This window comes from Anoplophora glabripennis, unplaced genomic scaffold (genome assembly GCF_000390285.2).
Source record: "Anoplophora glabripennis isolate ALB-LARVAE unplaced genomic scaffold, Agla_2.0 scaffold288, whole genome shotgun sequence".
Lineage (NCBI taxonomy): Eukaryota > Metazoa > Arthropoda > Insecta > Coleoptera > Cerambycidae > Anoplophora > Anoplophora glabripennis.
Window position 1 is genome coordinate 103,314 of NW_019416427.1, and position 18,037 is coordinate 121,350.

Consider the following 18,037-nt stretch of genomic DNA (forward strand, 5'->3'; position numbering starts at 1 on the left):
ATTCAAAGTAAGATCAACTAAAAAAAAATTTAAAGTATAAATATATTTATAATTTATTTTCTTACAGGCACCGCAATGGAAATATCCTATATGCCATCGCTAAGTCAAACCAGACAGTAGCAATGGCAAACTTAAAAGTTCTGAAACTTATGAATAAAAAACAAAAATAATAATCATAGATTTCATATCAATAAATTATTACTGTTTGAACCAGTTTTTTCTTATTTCTACATTTACCATATGTATGTAAATTATATTATATAATGTGATGTATCACATTATATAACTATATTGAATATCCCTCCTTAATGAAAACAATTAAATAATTTAACTTAAATATAAACAAAACAATTTCAAATAAATCTGTCAATTATAATAATAATTAAAAATGCAGGCATTAAAATATTAAACCATCGTATACAAAACTGCTCCAGGTATATGATAATATCAAAATTAACAGTCAAAAAAAAACCTAGCAATTTTTTTACCAATTGCAATTTTAAAGAAGTGCCTAATTTGTTGCTACCCTTCACTATGATTCAAAGGATTAAAAATTCATTCTAAATATTCAGTTTTAAAATACAATGTATATAATTAATTAAAAAAAAATCCTTTACCTTTAAATATCATATAATTAAAACACATTTGGGATAACTAAAATAATTGAAGAAAAAAATTAATACGTACCGTGGCTAAAAATAAAAAAATTTCGAATAATATTTCATTTGTATTAGTCTCAAATCTGTTATAAAAATAACCTCAATATCGGTTTTCTCCGAGCTATCGGTTCGTCCGAAGTTTTTGCTAAAATATATGTTATTTTTTGAAAAATTCATTCTTGAAGACGAAGTTAAACTCCGAGTGGGGTTACTTTGTCCACCTCATTAATTTTCATGATATTTGACAATTAACCCCTTATTTTAACCCAGGTATGAAAAATATATATCTGAAACAATATCACTGAATGACAAGAAAAAAATTGAGCTTATAAATGGCATTAAGACACCAGAAATTAGAAACTTAGTGATATATTAAGGAAATATTATCTTTTACGGTACAAAAATATTATTTAACTCTTATACAAATATAAAGTAAATAGGTATAAATATAATATTCTGCAATAAAAAAAATAACAATTTTTCTTTGCGCAGTTGTAAGTTCTTTAAATAATGTTTTCAGCAAAACAATAACAGCTTCTATTAAGAATAGGTTGCCCCAACTTAAATCTTACTTAAACTACTTACTTAAAGATACTTCACAGACTTGAATAATTTTCAAAATTGCCCCACTACATCGATCAAAGTACATGAACAACAAGCAGAAAATCTTTTTTAAGTCCCATTTAGGGATCTATATTTTTTATGTTATAGCAAAATCCAAATATTTACTTTCAACCAGTTTTAGTTAAAATATTACATTTGCTTATGGTGTACCCAATAAGTAAATTTCTTCTAAATAATCCATAAAATGATTAAATCATGGCTAAAAAATAAACAAAAAATTCTATTTTATAATAAAGAAAAGTGTTCAAACAAGCACAATTATGTATATTATAGTAACTCGATTTCGGGAAATTTAATCAAGCTAACCAGCCATTTTAATCCACTAAGAAGTGGATCTTATTTGTGGAAAGGCGAAATGGACGTTGACTATTAGACGCCTTCATTATAGCCATCCTTGTCTATCACATGGATTTCTATGGCTTACTTTATCGCTCTCACGTAACTCTATCGCATGGATTTCTATGGCTTACTTTATCGCTCTCACGTAACTTCTGATAGACCATCGGTACTTTCCTACAATGTATGTATAGAAGTATGTGAGGATATAGAATTTTTAATACCTGCAACTGTTTAAACCAATATTTGTATAACTGGTTGTATATATTATACGTTAAAAACAACCGTTTCCCGCAGTTAAGCCCCAAACAAAGCCTTTGGATATAATCGCCTCCAGCACCTCTAGCACAATTTTTGTTTGCGTGTTTATCCATTTTCCTCGGTGAAAGGGTTAAAGACAAGTTTCGTTAATTTTCATAGAGTATACAAACATTTTCTCAATATCTACCCAGGCAGCTTTAATGCGTGGCGGCTTCAGGATCAGAGTTACAACACGAGAACGTCAAAAATATAACAGTGTCTGAACATAAATATTACAGTACCCATGTGTAGGATGAGAAAATGAGGAAATCATGCAAACTTATTTTATAGAACATCTATTTTTGACAAATTATCAGATTGCTCTTGGACAAATCCAGCTTCTGTAGCCATAGATTCTACAATATTTAAAATAATTAACAATGTTGTGTTAAGTAAAAGTAAATAATATAAAATCTATCCGGCGCGCGTAGTTTGCATAAACACAAATGAATAAGAGTGAGACAGACTACAGAACACGACTCGTTTAATTTGTACCGATACCGGATCGTGACGTAAGAGTCAGCCGTCTTTGTTTAAGACAGAGTGCATAGAGAATTATTTTGAATTTATATATATTTTTTATAGGAAATTTATTAATAAAAAATTTAAAATTTATGTGGCAATTGACTTTTTACGATGAAAGGAATTTAATAAGAAAAGAAAAAAAATGTGAAACTTCCCCATTGACACAATTAAGTTGACCTGTTTTTTATCGGCGGAAAAGCATATTTACGGGGTGAAATACAGCCTCAAAGTATGCCCTCAAAACATTTTTTTCTAAATATCTGGAATTAGGAATACCTACCTGAGTACCTATACTATACACGAGAAAAATGGGAAATATATTATCACAGGGATTTTCAAGAAATAATATCCATTACAAACTTTTTCTAAATTTTATTTATTTATTAGAATTTTACAGCGATGCGAAACTTACACTATTCTCCAGTACTAGTAAGTATACATTAATATGAATGATTAGGCATAGGAGGTGACCTTCAAAGTTTTCTTCCAGTTGTGCTACCACGTTCGTGCGTGACGTATTTAATTGTGAAAAGTATTTTGAGTTTTGTGGACAAGAGGTGGGTTTCAGTGTCGACCAAGCAGAATCAGATGCAGATACCCTCATCGTTCGCTCCGTTCTTGCTGCATCCCAATCGTTCGATTCAGTCACTATTGTCGCCGAAGATATCGACATTCTTGTCTTGCTCACGGCATTTGGAAGAACACATTCAAATGTATTTTTTTAAGCCATCAAAAGGACGTACAGCCGAACAATTATATTGTCCGTCAAGTTNCTATGTTAATTCTAATCGTACAGGCATTTTTCTCATTAAGGGGTTGTTCACCCCCCTAAACAGAAATTTTAGCGAAAACCCTGAAACAGGTCAATTTAATTGTCAATTTGTTTACATAAATCATATTTTTAACTCTGAGTAAATATGAATTTTTTATAAAAAAAATATAGTTTTTCTGAAATAAAAAATAAGGATAGCAACCCCCAAATACGGAATCACTTCCGAAATATTTGTTTTTTTATAATTAGTAATTTCCATTTTGTTTCATTTCAAAATATTGATTAGAACCCCAGATATTTAGAAAAAACTGTTTTGGGGATATACTTTGAGGCTGTATTTCACCCCGTAAATATGTTTTTCCGCCGATAAAAAAATACGTGTCTCTTAATCTTTTATGTTCTACAACATATATAAAAATCTTGAAAATCGAAGTGTTCGAGTTGGGGTAGTTTCCTTGTATGAAAATTTCTTGTTTTCTTAATGTTTTGGACAAAAAATTATATGATATATATTTATGTNAAGTCAGTGACAAAGAATACATTTAATTTGTCTTCACTTCCTCCAACACAAGACACAGCCCGCTTGCACAGCTTCCGAATCTATCATCAGGTCCAGTTGTGGCTCGAGAATTACAACGACCCTCAAGACTGGGTCTGGAAAAAGTATGGACAAATATTGATGCCTGTTCAAAGTTCAAAACCTCTAGCACCCTCTGAGCTTCTAAAGTTGATATTCTGTCGATGCAAAGGAAACTGTGGAGCAATGTGTGGATGTCGGAAGGCAGGCCCAAATGTTCTGCAGTGTGCCTGAATTGTTCTGGGGAGACATGTAGCAACATAATGGAGATATCAAAATTGATCGAGGAGAATGATTTTGAAGATGAACTGCCAACAATGACGCCACTTCATTCTCCATCCCTCCTCAACAATTCAATATCGGAAGCTCAACCAGATCCTGAGCCTGACCCATCAAAGAGACTGAGGACACAGTAGATTGGGAAATATATTTCGATATTTTTAATTACACTAATTATTATGTCAGCTAGAAAATGTCCGTGGATTCTGCTTACTAGGGATACGACGTAAAAAAAACGCGCCACCAGTCAATAAGAGTCAATAACTAATTAACAACATTGCAATGTCAATAATTAAAATGTTTCTTATAAAAATAATGGAAAGATGAGAGAAAACTATGCCTAATCATTCATATTAATGTATACTTACTAGTACTGGAGAATAGTATAAGTTTCGCATCGCTGTAAAACCCTAGTAAATAAATAAAATTTGAAAAAAGTTTGTGATGGAAATTATTCCTTGAAAACCCCTCTATCAAAATGCTCTGATGTAATTTTTTTGTAAAATGACCAGAAAAAAGTTATAACGACCAAAAGAAAATTCGTTCCCAAATTTTTATCTATTTTCTTTAATAACTTTGTTATTGTTAGTTCTACGACTAAAAGTTACGTAATCAAATTTGTATAGAAATTAATTTGCAACAAAAAATGTATTTACAAATTTTCTGTGCGACGAATAGCTTGCCCGATATAGTAAGTAGTAGCATTGTATAAGTAAATATAGTATTATATTCCTTATGGCCGAATAGTTGATCAAATTTTAGTTCTCGAATTCGTTACAAGGAGGAGCCATATGTATGTAAACTTGATATTTAATCGTTCACGTTCAATTTTACACTTTCGATACTGCGCCATCTTATGTTCAATAGTTAAATGATCCATTAGAAAATACAGTTTTCTTGAGATGAAATGACGGGATAACGGAATAAATTCATATCACATGACANTTGGGCATATACTATGTCCACGACTTCGGTACCATGGTGCGACAAAGCGAACGTGATTTTTTTGTCTTTGTCTTGGCAGTGTCGTAGGAGCTAAATAAAATTCAGAAGATAAAAAGGTAAATAAATTTGTAGCTGTCTAAGAAACCAACGTAAAAAAAAATTCGAAGGCAACTTTTTATTATTTTAAATAATCGAATAGTATAGAAAAAAACATTGTTTTAGTTTTGTTAAATCATTAAAATTAACGATTAAAAATTTGATTTTGGTATAACTTTCTTATTAAAAATTAAAAAATATATCTATTGCACTGAAAAGAAAAGTTACATTTTTTAGAGCAGATTGAAAAAAAAAATTACAAAATTCAATCATTTTTCTGTTTGTTATGATTTTTTTAAATTTCTGAAATCTTCCCTTAACTTCTTTAAGAAAAAGTCAAGAGACCATTTTTATGTAGAATTGTATGCTTTACAACTTTTATGAAAAACTTTTTTTTCTAGCCCTTACCCTTTTTGAGTTATCTTGAACCCCTTTGTTTTATCTTTTTTTACCCTTGGCCGGGGGTTGAACAAAAAATTACTCTCACTTACTGTTATAATATACCTTAAACTAACTCATATCAAAAATTCAGCCAAGTTGACCAAAATTTCGATTTAAAGGCTTATTTAATTGGACTATTTAATCTAATAGCGATTTCCATTGGGGAAAACTGGGGCTGCACTCGGGCAGCACTGACACTCCACTGGTTGTATGAGAAATATGCTCTGGTGCAATCTCAATGGAATTACAATTTTTGCGTGGGTTTGTGACCTTATAGGTTATGTTTATGTTTTGATTTTTATTCAGTCAATGAACCAAGAATTAAATTTCACATTTAAAATAAACGACGAGGAAGTTACATTGTGTATTCCTGTAGACGAAACAGATCACTTATTTAAGTTTGTAGATGACATTTTCAATGAATACTTCCACTTTTGGCAGTTGTTTGCGTATAACTGGTATAACATACATTTCATCATCATCACTACTACTTGATAAAAACGATAATAATGGAGCAACAACTTTGTTCATAATTTACCGCCATTTTTTCTTGCACTGACACCTACACCAGCTCCAAGACCTCGTGCGAAATAATATGCACTCGGAGCAAGAACTGTTGCTCTAGTTTTCCAATGGAATTTGAAAATTAGCACCAACTTGGCCAATGGAACGTCAATGGTGCACTCAGTGTGCACCAGTTTTCTCAATGGAAATCGCTATAATAGCGATTTCCACTGATGCACTGAGTGTGCATTCAGTGTAGGATGGAGATCCTGTATTATCTACAGTGATAATAAAAGATGGAAATATACTCGGTGCGCACTTAGTGTGTCAATGGAAATCGCGATAATCCTTGACTATGCGGAGAGATCCAAAATAATTGAAGAATTTGGGGAACGCAGCCTGTTTCTAACACTATCGTTAGCATGTAAAAAATCTGTAATATGAACAGACAGGCACAGGCTGCGATCTCCAAACACTTCAATCGTCTGGATATTTCTGTAGTCTACTATTGAACCCATAGACAAACAATAAAATAGGAATCATCTTTTGTTAACACATTCAAAATAATCACATTTATCAGTACCCAATGAACTCGACATACACTGGAAGGTGTTCTATTTTTATGTACTTAATAAAGTCAATTATTCATTTTGTTAATTTTTTAATGAAATCTTTTGAAGAAAATATCTATATTTATTTTAGAAAATCCATATATGTACTGGATGTTCACAAAATTGACGCACATCAGAATTACGGGCAATTTTTTCCCTTTTCACTTTTAACTGTCTTTATTTACTAAAATCTTTTAATGAAAAATTGTATATTTATTAACCAGATGTCTTTTTGAATCTTTATACTAGATGTTCCACAAAATCCAATTACCAACAGAACGAAACTTTCCTTAGGTATCCGTTTTTCCATTTCTACAGTTTGTACTGAAGTCTGCAAAATTTTTATGAAAAATCTTATACCCTATTAATCTGATGTTTTTTGCAATTTATGTACTGGGTGTTTCATAAAACTGACACAGGCGGACAAGGTTTTTCCTTTTTCATTTTGTTCATTTTTTTTTAAATCTTCTGAAGGAAAGTTGTATATTTACTGACCAGTCATTTTTTTGAAAATCCATTTACCAGATATTCCACAGAATGACCCAGGTCAGAATTACGGGCAATTTTTTTTCTTTTCACTTTTGACTTTGTCTTTATATACTAACGTCTTTTAATTAAAATTTTATAATTATTAACCAGATGTCTCTTCGAATCTTTATACTGGATGTTCCACAATACTGATGCAGATAAAAATTACGAATAGAACGAAACTTTCCTTATTGTTTTTTCCATTTCCATATTTTGTATTGAAGACTGCAATATTTTTATGGAAAATCTTATACCCTACCAACCAGGTGTTTTCTGCAATTTATATACAGGGTGTTTAGTAAAACTTACACAGGTGGACTAGATTTTTCCTTATTCATTTTTTTAATTTTTTCTTTAAATTTGTAGAAAAGTCGCTTTTTTAAAAGTCTATATACTAGATGTTCTATAGAATTGATCCAGGTCTGAATTACGGGCAGTTTTTTTTCTTTTCACTTTTAACTTTGTCTTTATTTACTACAGTCTTTTAATGAAAATTTGTATATTTATTAACCAGATGTCTTAACTTATTTTCTTACCATTTCTGAATTTGGATGAAACATTTTATATTTACTAACCATATACCTTTTTTGGAAGTTTATACTGGATTTTCCACAAAATTATCCACTTCAGAGTTAAGGACAAAGCGAAACTTTTCTTATTCTTTTCTCGAGCGGGGTCTACGCTTTTTTGAAAAACGTTCTCATCAAACTTTTATACAGAGAGTAAAAAACCAAAGTACAGGGCGTTTCAAAAATTTTTATATTTACTAACCGGCAATGAGAGCACCACGGAGCGGTGCATGAGTCGCGCGCAGCGTGGTCCGAGGGCCGAAGGCCCGAGAGAAAGGTCAAACTCCTTGCCTGCCTTTCTAGTTATCTTTAAAAGTCTTAACGTATGGGATCAATGGATGGCACCTCCAGGGACGGGATTTCCAGGTACTGTCTATGCTGTCGGTAAAAAAGGATGGATGGAATTCACGATATTTTTATTTATTTTAAGAAAACTTTAATACCTTGTTTTGGAAATGAGAGACCGGTGCTATTCATCTATGATGGCCACAGCACACACCTAAGTCCCGAGTTATTGAAACAGCCCTGGCAGAAAGTGGGACGATTTTAAAGTTGCCTCCTCATAGCAGCCCCTCGATCTTTCTGTTTTTAAAGCTTCAAAATCGAGATGGGACGAGAGGTTGGTGAGGTGGCAAAAACATCCTAAGAAATTATTTGCGCAATATTTAGGAGAAACATGGCAATCACTAGAAAAGACCATAATTCAAAATGGATTCAAGAAATGCGGAATCGTACCTTTTAACGTGAATGTTATTCCGAGAGAAAAGTTCTGTCCTGAAGCTCTTAAAAGATGGGATCTTCATAATCAACGTTCCGATTTGCCAGAACATCTAACGGCGGAAACATATACAAATTCTGATCTGCCAGAACATGACGTATCGGCGGACAGATCTGTAACTTACAAAGAAAGCGTTGCTTCGACTTCTACATCTGTACCCTCTGATAAGTTGCTTTCATTTCAGTCGCTTTTACTCTCTACCGTAAAGCAAAAAACACCCAATGAGGGGCTTCCAAGGAAAAAAGTCGTCAGTGGTGCTGAAATAATAACCAACGAAATTCTTTGTTTAAAGTTCCCTCCTGTGAAACACTTAAATAAAAAAAGGAAACAGACATATAGGTCTTCAGAAGATGAAGACGTAGAAGACTTCTCAGTCCAGGACTCTGACAGCGATAATGAATTTTTAGCAAACTTACTAAATCCTTCTCCAGAACCAACAGATATGATAAAGCAAGCTCCAGAGATTAATAAATGGATACTTGTTGAGTACGCCACAAAAAAAAAACAAGAAACACTTCGTCGGCAAAATAATAAAGCAGGATGAGATGGGCTGGGTAGTTAAATTTTTGCGACCAAACGGTAGTAAGTTTATATCTCCTCCAGTGGATGACCTAGATACAGTTGAAGAAGGTAATATTATTCAAGTGCTTCCGATTTTTGACCGAAGGGGCATAGTTTCATTTAATGTAAGCTTTTCTGGTTTTAATATAAAATAATACTTAATAATAATAATATTTTTCTATTTTCTCTTCTTTGCGTATTATTTTAACACCCCGAAATTAAAGCACTAAAAAATAATAAAATATCACAAACTTTTTTTCTATGTAAAATAATCAATTCTTTCACAATAACTCCGTCTTAAAAATGTATACAATGCCTATGCGAGAGCCGAGACCTTTATTACATTTGCCCCAGTAGGAGGGGCAAGTGTGATACAAAAACATGGTTTTAAAAAAATTGTGTAAAGTAACCAAAAAAGATCAGAATCGCAAAACACACCCAGAGGTGTTGAAATAACATATCAAGGTACACTATCATTTTTTGTTCAAACATAGACAAAATAACTACTCAAGTAGCTTTGCGTAGCTATATTATTTCATTATTTATGGTGCAAATAAACTTCACGTGAGACTTGTTCAAGAAGCTTTTTCTTTCAAATGTTAATCATTACTTTTTTGGCTTGCAACCACTGTTTTTTTTTTATGTTATGCATCAGTTTAGGATATGGTTTATATCGATATTTAGTTGATATAAGTATGAATTTTAGGTAATGTATTTATTGATGCAGCTTTCAAAATTTCATTTCGATATTTATTTTTTTCTACTTGATTTTTCCAACTTTTTCGAAATTTTACTGGTAGAAAATTAATCACATTTGCTTTTCCAAAACATTTCGAGAAACATCATCTTCAATTGGAGCTCATTTTTTTATTCTCTTCTAATGAAGGATAACCTTTGGAGTAAAGATCTTTTCCTTCCTTGGATGTTTAAACAAAGTACATAAATAAATATATTCTTCTAAATATTGTATATAAAGTAGTTTTGCGTTTATTTAATGTTTAATAGTGGGTAAATTGAAATTAAAAAAGAGTATTTATAACCTAATTTATGATGACATATTTTTCGGTAATGATAGTATTGTGTACAGCTTGCGTGTAAAGTATCTAAATTTTTCACTCATAGATGTGTCAGGATTGACCAAATTCCCACTAAAGAAAAAATATATTCAATGGTGGACGGAGAATGTAGCTCGCGGTGTAACTGTTTCTCAAAATATCATTAGTTAACAATGTTAGGTATTAAAAATACTTTCGTGAAGCCAGATTGATGTAGTTCCACCTGTTTAGTGGATACTCTTGGCAAATTTGTTTATTATTNGCTTATACTGAATATAATAATTGAAAAAAGGAAAACAACAAATATAACTAATTATTACTAACAGAAAATTAAAATTTAAGGAAAATAAAATCAGAATAAGTGTTCGAAATGTCCTCCATTTTCAAAAAATTAAAAAATATATCTGAGTAACAAGAACTACGACTACGTCCAGAATTAAAACACAATATCATCTGTACAATTTCATTAATTTATTTTTTTAGTCTATTTGAAAACGACTTGCAAATTACATTGTTGTATTTATAACCGTTAAATGTGAATAAAAGCAAACGGTTTAAATGAATTCTACTGTTTAATGGTGCAATTAATTAAGTTAATGTTTTAACGATGTCTATACAAAATATAAATAGACGTTTCATACTTCATTCATTTTATACATGCAATAATTTTAATTGTGTTTTCAAATCCATGTTTTCTCGTAAATATGCATAGTTTATTTGTCCTACCTTTTGTCTTTATAATGTTATTGTTTTGTTGATTGATTCCAAATAAACAGTAGAAGATCGTCGTAAGTGAAATATATTTATTTTAGGATAAGTTAGGATAATTTACGAATATTATTGATATACGAGGATCATCCATTTGCCGTACCTTTATAGCTACATAATATGTATCGAGTTTTATAATTTTTTTATTAGCTGTATTTCTAGAAGATATTTCTTATGAACAGATCAATAATAAATTAACTCCAAGAACGAAGTTTCTGATATATTTATCATCAATTCATTCCGGTATACATGTACCTACAGCCTATACGGGAACAGCAAGCAGAAAATTTGGGGAGTGATACTACACAGGGTGATTCAGAACTTATCCAAAAAAAAATTCTGGATGTACAAGGGACCCTTACAAATACAATTCTGTAAAGAAAAAATCAAATAGGGCAGTTCGAAATTGATTTAAAAATATACTTCTGCACGGCACTGGAAACTGGTCCACTGTAAAACCTGACCTCGCACAATGCGACCGGCATGGCGGTGTGGTAAGAACGGACCAAAACTTATACTTTTATAGCACCTATTTTATATCGGCAAATTCAAATCCTTTTGCCTTTATTAATTATTAATAAAATTAATTTGTGTTTTTAAATAATAAAATCATTTGACATACCCGATGTTACAACAACAATTGTTCAAAATTTTATCCACTAACGTGTAAACACATTTGAGTCCATCTTACTCACTTTCTACGAACTAACACAAATGATGTCTTGCTTCACCATAACACAAATGCTTCACCATAATACAAATGCTGTCTTGCTTCACCATAAATTAAANCTTCCAAGGAAAAAAGTCGCCAGTGGTGCTGAAATAATAACCAACGAAATTCTTTGTTTAAAGTCCCCTCCTGTGAAACACTTAAATAAAAAAAAAGGAAACAGACATATAGTTCTTCAGAAGATGAAGACTTCTCAGTCCAGGACTCTGACAGCGATAATGAATTTTTAGCAAACTTACTAAATCCTTCTCCAGAACCAACAGATATGATAAAGCAAGCTCCAGAGATTAATAAATGGATACTTGTTGAGTACGCCACAAAAAAAAAACAAGAAACACTTCGTCGGCAAAATAATAAAGCAGGATGAGATGGGCTGGGTAGTTAAATTTTTGCGACCAAACGGTAGTAAGTTTATATCTCCTCCAGTGGATGACCTAGATACAGTTGAAGAAGGTAATATTATTCAAGTGCTTCCGATTTTTGACCGAAGGGGCATAGTTTCATTTAATGTAAGCTTTTCTGGTTTTAATATAAAATAATACTTAATATTAATAATATTTTTCTATTTTCTCTTCTTTGCGTATTATTTTAACACCCCGAAATTAAAGCACTAAAAAATAATAAAATATCACAAACTTTTTTTCTATGTAAAATAATCAATTCTTTCACAATAACTCCGTCTTAAAAATGTATACAATGCCTATGCGAGAGCCGAGACCTTTATTACATTTGCCCCAGTAGGAGGGGCAAGTGTGATACAAAAACATGGTTTTAAAAAAATTGTGTAAAGTAACCAAAAAAGATCAGAATCGCAAAACACACCCAGAGGTGTTGAAATAACATATCAAGGTACACTATCATTTTTTGTTCAAACATAGACAAAATAACTACTCAAGTAGCTTTGCGTAGCTATATTATTTCATTATTTATGGTGCAAATAAACTTCACGTGAGACTTGTTCAAGAAGCTTTTTCTTTCAAATGTTAATCATTACTTTTTTGGCTTGCAACCACTGTTTTTTTTTTATGTTATGCATCAGTTTAGGATATGGTTTATATCGATATTTAGTTGATATAAGTATGAATTTTAGGTAATGTATTTATTGATGCAGCTTTCAAAATTTCATTTCGATATTTATTTTTTTCTACTTGATTTTTCCAACTTTTTCGAAATTTTACTGGTAGAAAATTAATCACATTTGCTTTTCCAAAACATTTCGAGAAACATCATCTTCAATTGGAGCTCATTTTTTTATTCTCTTCTAATGAAGGATAACCTTTGGAGTAAAGATCTTTTCCTTCCTTGGATGTTTAAACAAAGTACATAAATAAATATATTCTTCTAAATATTGTATATAAAGTAGTTTTGCGTTTATTTAATGTTTAATAGTGGGTAAATTGAAATTAAAAAAGAGTATTTATAACCTAATTTATGATGACATATTTTTCGGTAATGATAGTATTGTGTACAGCTTGCGTGTAAAGTATCTAAATTTTTCACTCATAGATGTGTCAGGATTGACCAAATTCCCACTAAAGAAAAAATATATTCAATGGTGGACGGAGAATGTAGCTCGCGGTGTAACTGTTTCTCAAAATATCATTAGTTAACAATGTTAGGTATTAAAAATACTTTCGTGAAGCCAGATTGATGTAGTTCCACCTGTTTAGTGGATATTTTTGGCAAATTTGTTTATTATTATTACTTATTTAATAATATTTCAGCACGAAATGACTTGGGTCGGTATGTCGCTTATTTATAAAATTCTGATAAATGAATTCCATGTGCCTAGAATTTAAAATTTTGTTGGAAGTTTCGCATTCATACCTACAGCTTGTTATAATGACCGAAACGTATTAATAATAGATATTTTAAACTTCAAATTTATAGAGAAAATTTTATGATTACCTAGAATGTAAGCATATAAATATTTAGTACAAGGTGAAATTTTAATATACTTTCAGAACAGAACGTATCTGCTTCCTGCTCAATATTTTAAAATCAAATTAGAGTCAAAATAAAGCAGAAGTACCTACCTGCCATCATTTTAGATTCCAAAGATATATTTAGACACGGATATTAAGAAAAATTATTTTAAAGATAGGAAAGACAGAAAGAAAAAAGATTATCATGAATCAAGGATAAAATTATAAGGTGTACCTGTGTACAATGAACAATTTTGAACTGAAAAAAAGTTATTATTATAAATGTTTACAAAATATGTGACAAGTAAACGAGTGCTATACAATACAACTACATACATGGTTAAAGTGGAAATTCGTCCAACAAATTTGGAAAACGAGTTATTTCCCTCTAAATAAAAGGATGGCTTCAAGTTTCAAGTTATCGAAAGGCAACATTTGAATTTGTATCGTATACTCACACTGGCCAGAGACTTCTGCTCTGGTTACAGAACTGTAAAATACCAGAGTCGACATTCGATCCCAGTTGATGGTGGCTCCGATAATACTTGGATACTGCTCTTCGGTATGGATCCTTCGGATTTAGGCGGTTTCGAATTTTATGGCTTATGGAAACTGGTGAAATTTTAGTATGTTTGGAGAGGATTGCACGCTTTGTAATAAGATTCAAAGTTGTGGGCTAGATTTGTTCGACCATCTGCAATTACTTTTGGCTTTATTTTCGTAGGTCAGATTCAAAAGTTGAGTAAAACTCGAAATACACTCGGAATACGACAGTAAACTAAACAGGAATCTACCCATCAAAAATACTTTCTGGAAATAATTTATCGGGAATGATTATCGTCTTAAATAAAGCTCAAAGAAATTAATTATAGAAGAAACGTGCAACATATCAATATGAATAATGAATATAATATAAATAGAGGAAAATATGTAACCTACGTAGTCTAAATTTAAGAGTATCTCAATATTATTTTCCGTTAACGGCCTGCACCACGTCATTAGAAGCGTGCTGTTTTTCATATACCACGATTGATTTACCGTGGGCAAATAGGACATCCTCTGCGAGTAAAATTCCTAACGATAAACAGATACAAGCATTCCAATGGATAGGAAATAGTCCAGTCAATTCAGAACTAGAAACAAGGATATCAGTTTTGATTTTGATAAAGTGCAGATCCAAAAGCATTAAAACTTTTGTTTTTGTTTAGACTTGATAATCGTTGATCGTAGTGTAGATAATTCTTATTTTTTAAGAAAAAAATGGTTACAAATAAAATTGTTGTTAAGTACATGTTAACATTGCTTTTTCATTCTCATTTTTGCAAAAAGTAGATGCAGACATGCGCGAAAACGAATTTTAAAAGCAAATTTGCCATAAGACGTGAGAAAAGAAGCGTTAGTGGTGGTAGATAAGTAAAGTATTGTTTAAGAAATCTCATAATGATTATATTTAAAAAAATGACAAATGAGTACAACCTAAAATGTCGAAAATAAACAATAATAATATGCAGTAATTGAGAGTTTATTTCAGCATTTTAAATAATGAAGGGACTACTTTATCTACCCTTTCTGTTACAAATCTACTTGATCTACTATTTTGAGTCCAACAAACACTTTAGTATCTTCTATAGAGGATGTTCTAAATCTATGCCATAACTTAGGCACAGATTTCCTTCAACTTTGTTCCTTGGATTATGTTAGATTTAGTTTTAATAAATTCAGGATTTAACGCTGGTTTTCGAGATATACATATGTAAGATGATGAAGTTTTAAAGAAATACCAGATACATACCGTTTACAGTTATCCACAGTTTTTTGCTTACATATATATTTTACTGTCAGTTTCTTCTTTTATACGAAGTATGTGACGATACAACCGACGGCTTGGAAGTAGTGATCACTGAGGTATGTATATGCGACAAAATAATAGATCTAGTTCATTATCTACATACATTGAACATAATTAGATTACATATAATAAAAAAACCAAGTACGGCAGCTGTAAGGGTCAATTTCGTATATGCATTCGCCTTACAATATCTTTTCATATTGATGGGAGTCCCAGCCCAACAAAGTTGTTTCTTAAATATATTATTATTGGTTCACTTCAACGTAAATCAGAAAAATGCTTAATCAATTTATAGTCATAGCTCGAATGATGCGACGAGACACCCCGACAATTTACCATCCTGTATCTTGTATTGATTATTTGTTTTCTTTAAAGCTTGTTCTCAGTTATGTGCCATTATTGCCATTCCGATCTATTTTGTGTACAATTTCAAATTCCTTATGCTGGAATCGTCTTCACCTCGCTAATTTACCACCCTGTATCTCGTATTGAAAATTTGTTTTTTAAGGTTTGTTCTCAGATATGCGTGAGAATATTTTTATTGCCATTTCGATCTATTTTGTTTACACTTTCAAATTTCTTATGCTGGAATTGTTAGCATAATCTTCGTGTATACTTTCCCAATATGTGCTTTATTTTTTCAAATTACGACTGACTGGACTTTAGGTAGATATAAGTTACAAAATATTGGTACCGTTCGTCGTACATTATTTTGCAATTATTTCACGAAATCAATGTAGATAATCGAAAACATTTACCGTTATTGTTTACAGACTCAAATATCTTGGAATTTTAATTAAAAAAAAAACTGAAAACATTTAAAGAGATATTTATTATTTTCATTTTATAAACCTGTTGAGACTAGGCTAGACTAATGACGTAATCCTGTTTACAGTCTATATTAACAGCGGAAGTATTTATTTAAGGCATTACGCATATTTTGAAAGGTGATAAATTTATTATATGTCTACCTAAATATGTAACGAACATGAGTTTCATGTTTTTCGTGTTCAGTGACGTTTTCTGTCACACTGGCACATCTCTAATTTTTCATCTACGCCCATATCCTTTATATTATTCATTCAACAAAGCTCGCCACAAATAATATTATATTTTGAGTAACTAATATGCAGCTGTTTGCTTCTACACGCATATTTTTAGAAACGATTTTGCGTTATTTGTACGACAGGTGGTTCCAAACATAATCACTAAAATTAAAAATATAGAAATTAAAATGTATCAAAATAAGTAGATATTTTCATTAATTTTTTTATTGTTTATATAAAAGGTGATTAAAAAAACCGCTGATCAACTTTTAAGGCAGGAGGTACATAAAAAATGAGGGCAAAAAGTCCCAATAAACATGGGGTCGCAGATGTCTCCTTAAGGGGTTTCTTTAAATCTATTCAAATTATACATTATCCTTGACAATTATTCCAAAACTCCTCTAAAGACCCTTTGCGACACTGCTAATATTGTCAAATGTACATAATTTCCGTGTAGATTGTTCAATCGATCTCTTGGATTTTTAAGTAAAATATGTTTACACAATTTTGTTAGTCTTATTTTATTTTAGTTTGTCATAGTAGGCTTATGCCATTAAAACAGATGCTTAATTTTTACGTACTTTCTGACCAAGAAGTCTGTTAGCGGTGTTTTGAAGCACCCTTTAGTAGATACCTTTTTCATGTCTGAAGATATGTAAATGTATATTACCATATACAGTGTGTTCTGAAAAACACTGACATAAATTCAGGGACCGATAGAATTTCAAAAAATATTACAATTTGTTTCTATGAACCATGGGCGTATGTTTTCCGTTTTCAAGATACAGGGCGTTAAAAATATTTTTTTAGAATCTAGCTTCGGTCCTATCTTGTGCTAAAGATTGTCCGTTTTCGAGAAAAACCAGGCATAGTGCGCCAAAGTCAATCAGATTGTATCCCAAATTGTTGTTTTTTATTTCAAGTAATCTTTGGCTATTACTATTAGTTCCATTAATAAAACTTAGAATGAATCTTCTTTTAATGGTAATGACTAGAAAGGTAGGCAAACTTCGCTGACGCGAAGTTTGACCTTTCTCTCGGGCCTTCGGCCCTCGAGCCGCGCTGCGCGCGGCCCGAGCACCGCTCCGCGGTGCTCTCCTCGCTGGTTAGTAAATATAATATTTTTTGAAACACCCTGTACTTTAGTTTTTAAACACCCCGTATATAAAAGTTTAATGAGAACGTTTTTCAAAAAAGAGTAGGCCCCGCTCGGGGAAAGACTAAGAAAAGTTTCTTCCAAACTTCCAAAAAAGGCATCTGGTTAAATGAAAAAGGAAAAACCTAGTCCACCTGTGTCAGTTTTATGAAACACCCAGTACATAAATTGCAAAAAACATGTGGTTAGTAGGGAATAAGATTTTTCATAAAAATATTGCAGACTTCAGTACAAACTGTAGAAATGGAAACAAATATACCTAAGGAAAGTTTCGTTCTGTTGGTAATTGGATCAGTTTTGTGGAACATCCAGTATAAAGATTCAAAAAGACACCTGGTTAATAAATATACAATTTTTCATTCAAAGACTTTAGTAAATAAAGACAAAGTTAAAAGTGAAAAAG